The sequence below is a fragment of the Petaurus breviceps genome, unplaced genomic scaffold (genome assembly GCF_028583685.1).
Source record: "Petaurus breviceps papuanus isolate PSGF00001 unplaced genomic scaffold, PetGlider_PUasm1.0 90919, whole genome shotgun sequence".
NCBI classification, from domain to species: Eukaryota; Metazoa; Chordata; class Mammalia; order Diprotodontia; family Petauridae; genus Petaurus; species Petaurus breviceps.
In genome coordinates, this window is record NW_027187378.1 from 15,691,169 (window position 1) to 15,697,168 (window position 6,000).

Sequence of the window (6,000 nt, forward strand, 5' to 3'; positions counted from 1 at the left end):
AGTGAGTATTATGTTTCACGGGAAAATATGGTCATTCAGTGGAATAGAGTACTTTCAAGCATTCTTGCTGAAAAAACCAGAGTTGAATAGAAAATTTGACATTCAGATACAAGAAGCAAGAAAAGCATGAGAAGATAAACAGGGAAAAGAAATCATAAGGAACCTGTCAAAGTTGAACTATTAACATTCCTACATCGAAAAACAATAATTGTAACTGATGAAACTTTTCTCAGTAGTTGAAGGGAATAGAAATATATATATATATATATATATATATATATATATATATGTCTACATATGAGGGCATAAGGGCATATGAATACATATGTGAATGTGTGTATATATGTTTACAGGTATACATAGATAGAGGCCACAGAACCAATTTAACAGAAAGGATGATACTTAAAAGGTGAAATTAAGAGTTGAGAGAGGAATATAATGAGAGGAGATGGCGAGAGACAAAATGGGGTAAACTATGTCATATAGAAGGGGAAAGGGAAAGTGGTTACAATGGAGGGGAAGAACAGGAAGGCAAAAGGGAATGGGACAACATTATTCCCATTGAAATTGGCTTGAGGAGGGAATGAAATACACACTAAATAGTGTATCTCACCCTCCCGGAGAGTACAGGCGGAAGGGGATGAGAGGGGGGATGATGGAAGGGACGGAAGGCTGGGGGGAAGGGAAGTTGGAAGCACCCACTTTTGAAAAGGGACAGGATCAAAGTAGAGAATAGAACAAGTGGGAGATGGGATAGGAGGGAGGGAAATATAGTCAGTCTTTTATAATATATCTACTATGTTATTGTTTGGCATTAGCCACACATGTATAACCTGTACTGAACTGCTTATCTTCCCAGTAAGGAATGGGTGACAAGGGAGGAAGGGAATGAATCTGGAATTCAAAGTTTTACAATCAAATACTCAAATATATATACATACATACATATATATATATATATATATACTCTTATTAATACTATTTTACATGTAATTGGGAAATAAGATATACAGGTACTTGGTCATAGAGATCCACTGGAAAAGTTGAAAGGGGTATGGGAGAAAATATGGTAGAGAGCAGATTGGAGGAGGGGATATCCTGTGGGACTGCTCTTTTGGGGCTGTGGGTAGGGGAAGAACGGGGAGAAAATTTGTAACTCAAAATCTGGTGGAAATAAATGATGTAAATCAGAAGTTAAAGCATTTGAAAAAAAATGAAATGGAAGAGGGGACATACATACATACACACATTTACATATATATATATATATATATATATATATATATATATATATATGTATATATCTCAGACTCTTTAGTGAAGTTTTATACTGGGTCATCTGCCCCAAGAATATTAGATAGGAGGGTACTTGGAAGTGAGAGGGGAGAAGGAAAGATGTGCAAAGTCATTTTTGGGAATGAGATGAGTTGACATGTAGGGTAATTGTTGAGCAACAGGAAAGTTATGAACCATAAGTTTATAGCAGATAAAAACAATTCTGTTTCAGAACTTTCCTGGTGATTTTTGGCAGCTTAGAGCAAGAGCTAATAGCATTCTACAATGGAAAGAATATTGGTTTTAGGGTCAGAGAACCTAAGTTAGTTACAAATTCTGTTTCTGCCACTGTATTACTGAAAGAGAGAGAGAGGTATTTAACCTCCCTGCTTCTTAGAGACCTTGTCTATAGAATTAGTTGGGCGAACTTGATGACCTCTGGATTCTTTTTCAGCTCCAAATCTATCTCCATGTCTGAAAATCTGATGGTAGGAGTTAGCCAAGCATAAAGATGTTTAGATTGAGGAAGGCAGAAGATTAGAGACATAAAAATTCTAGACTGGTAATGATTGTAATACTGAGTAGCATTTTTATAGCATTTTACAATTAAGGGAGTGTTTAACATATTATCTCATTTGATTGTCACAAAAACCCTAAGAGGTAGCTGCTATTATTTTCCCTATTTTACAGATAAGGAAACTGAGACTTAAGAGAAGCTAAATGACTTGTCTGGCTAGGGTTAAACAAGTAGAATTTGAATGTAAGAATTTCCTGACTCCAAGTTCATCACTCCATGCATTCATCTGCCTCTATTGAAGTGACCAATCACAGGGTGAGGGATATGTATCGAGGCAAGGATAGGAGAAAGTGCTTAGGGGAACAACTGATGAGCTAAGAGATCAGAATATGATAATGGAGAAGGGTAAGTTCACTCTAAGTAAGAGAGTAGAAAGTGGTTTAAGAAGTTGTGGTCATGAAGTGTAATATCAAAGGGCCGATGTAGTGTAATGTCAATACCAATCATGAAGTGTAATGTCAATATCAGTGTAGGCAGTTCCAAGAGCTTAGGTGTAACCATGCCAGTCTATGCATGAAATGGGGCAGAGAAGGACATAGAAATTAAGTAGCTACGTCATCAGATTGTTTGAGAAGTTACCAACATGGGCAATGAAATCCTGAAAGATGTTGGTAAGGGCTACAGTTGAGAGAGTGATGGATCCAAGGACTAAAGTAATCTGAATTGTTAGGAAGTGATAATTTGGGATATAACAGTAAGAAGGAATAGGAGAGGATGGTGTGGATGTCAGCATATGTTGTTTCAGAGGATTTAGAAAAGACCATCTAAGTTCCATGTTATAGATGAGGAAACAAGGCCACAGAAGGTTAGTCATGTACTCAGTCTTATACAGTCAGCATAGTATGTAACCTAGGTCCTTTAAATTTAATTAATGTGTCCCAAAAGTCTTAGTTCAGTTTTGAGCTATTAAAGCTAAAACTTGCACTAGAAGTTTTGGTACACCCTGTCTTATACCATGATTCCTAGGGGAGGATATAAAAGAATACTTATTTTGCTTTTCCTGTTCATATAACATTAATTTTTGGAGAGTTAAACATTTTTTCCCCAGTAGGAATGAGGAAATCATTTTTGAGTTCTTAAGGAACTAAGACTGAATCATTAAAGCCTCAACCTCTTTTTCAATGCCTATTATTGAAATATCTTTGGTATTAAGGAAAGCCTCACTGGGCTTAGGACTAAGGACCTCGTAGTGATTAGAAAGGCCATTTAACTATGAGAGAAGTCAAGTCCTTTATGGAAATATGCAATTTCAACACATGTATGAATTTTCTCACTCTTCTTTAGGCAGAAAGCTGTAATGGTGAGCAAAATTGTACTTAGCTCCTTGTTTAAGCACTTAGCTCTTTGTTTCACCTCTTCAAGTGCTTTTGAGCCTCACTTGTGATTCTATCAAGACTTTGTTAGAAACAGAACCTGTGAAACCTACAGCAGGAGGAACTTGACAAAGACCAGAACAGGAAGGAACTGATGATATAAAAGCTAGAGCACAGGGGATGGAGCCAAGATGGCAGAGTAAAAACAGGAACCTACTTGAGCTCCCAGGCCAACAACCTCTAATACCTGTAAAAAATGACCCTAAACAAATTTTAGTGCTACAGAACCCACAAAGTGACAGAGGGAAACCAATCTCCTGCTGAAGGCAGCCTGAGGGAGACAGGAAGGGTCTATTGTACCATACTGGGAGTGGAGCTCAGTCCTTTGTGAGCTGTGCTGGCCCAACCTGTGGCCCAGACCAGCCAGAACAGACTAAAGGAGAATGAATCACTGGCAGCCATGGCTGTAAAATAGCTATATTTTATTTATAAAATAGCTATATATATTTATTTATAAAATAGCTATATATTTATATAAATATATTTATATAGATATATATTTATAAAAAAGTGAAATGCTATAAAAATAGACTTCAGACTTCTCAACCCATAAACACCAAAGACAAAGTAAAAAATCAGTGGGGAGCTTTACTGATCCTGGGTAAGAGAAGAGCATCTGGCACTTGCCCCTGGGGGGGGGCAGAGGTGGCAGCAATGGAGACTGCAGTCAACAGTTGCCTCCTGAGCTCCAGGCCTACAGATCATAGGGGGACCAAGTGGCCTACCAGAGGGTATTTGCAGGGATTTCTCTGCTTCTGCTAAAGCAGGATTCAGCTTCTTTGCCCTACTTGGATCTGGGTCTCTGTCTTGGGTGATAGTCCTGGGTGAGGGGTACTATCATGGCAGAGTTTGTTGAGGCTTTAAAGAGGCAATCCTCCTCACAGTTCTGAGGCAGATGCCTGGAAAAATCTCTGACAACAGCTGTGCAAAACCCCAGAAATTTGGGACACAGCACTCTCCACTCTGGAAGCAGAGATTTACTGTGACAAAGAGCTAAAGTAACTGCCTGGCAAGATGAGCAAACAGAGGAAGCAAAATCAAACTATAGAATCAATTTTTGATGAAGATGATCAAAACAGAACCAGAAGAAAAGAGCAAAGACAAAACACCTTCATCAAAAGACTTCAAGAAAAATGTGAATTTGTCGCTAGCCATGGAGGAGCTCAAGAAGGATTTTGAAAATCAAGTAAGAGAAGTAGAGGAAAAATTGGGAAGATAAATGAGAATGATGCAAGAAAATCAAGAAAAGTGAGGCAACAACTTGCTAAAGGAGATCCAAAAAACTACTGAAGAAAATAACCTTTAAAAAAATAGACTAACCCAAATGGCAAAAGAGGCCCAAAAAACTAATGAGGAGAATTCCTTAAAAAGAAGAACTGGTCAAATGGAAAAGAAATTTCAAAAACTCACTGAAGAAAATAATTCCTTCAAAATTAGATTGGAGCAGGGGCAGCTAGGTGGCACAGTGAATAGAGCAACAGCACTGGAGTCAGGAGGACCTGAGTTCAAATCTAGCCTCAGACACTTACCACAAAACCTAGCTGTGTGACTTGGGGCAAATCACAACCCCAATTGCCCTCCAAAAATGAAAAAAAAAGCAAAATTAGATTGGAACAAATGGAAGCTAATGAGTGTTTTGACAATTCATGATACTATAAAACAGATCCAAATGAATGAAAAATAGAAGGCAATGTGAAATATCTCATTGGAAAAACCACTGACCTGGAAAATAGATGCAGGAGAGATAATTTAAAATTATTGAACTACCTGAAAGCCAAGCTCCAAATAAGAGCCTAGACATCATTTTTCAAGAAATTATCAAGGAAAACTACCATGATATTCTAGAACCAGAGGGCAAAATACAAATTAAAAGAATTCACTGATTGCCTCTTGAAAAAGAGCCCAAAAAGAAAACTCCTAGGAATATCATAGCCAAATGTCAGAGATCCCAGGTCAAGGAGAAAATATTACAAGCAATCAGGAAGAAACAATTTGAATATTGGGGAAACACAATCAGGATAACAAAAGACCTAGCAGCTTTTACATTAAGGGATGAAAGGGCTTGAAATGTTATATTCCAGAGGTCAAAGAAACTAAGATTAAAACCAAGAATCACCTGCCCAGCAAAACTGAGTATAATACTTCAGGGGAAAATATGGATATTCAGTGAAATAGAGGACTTTCAAGCATTCTTTTTTTTTTTAAAGCAATTGGGGTTAAGTAACTTGCTCAAGGTTACACGGCCAGTTATTTCTGGGTGTGGTGCTGAGTATGCAAGTCCGGATATGATCCAGGTCATCCCAACACTGGAGCCGGTGCTCTTACTCGCTGTGCTACCTGGCCGCCTGACTTTCAAGCATTCTTGATGAAAAAAACAGAGCTTAACAGAAAATTTTACTTTCAAATATAAGAAGCAAGAGAAGCATGAAAAGACAAACAGGAAAGAGAAATCATAAGCATAATAAGGAACTTATTTTTTTTATTTTTCAAATGCTTTATTAACTTCTGATTCCACCAGATTTTGAGTTACACATTTTCTCCCTGTTTTTCCCCTACCCACCACCCCAAAATAGCAGGCCCACAGCATATCCCCTCCTCCAATCTTCTCTCTCCCATATCTTCTCTGTATATCTTAATTCCCAATTACATGTAAAATAGTTCTATAAATAGTACAAAGAGTATAAAATAGTATTATAAATAGTACACACACACACACACATATATATACATATATATATATATATATATATATATATATATATATATATATATATA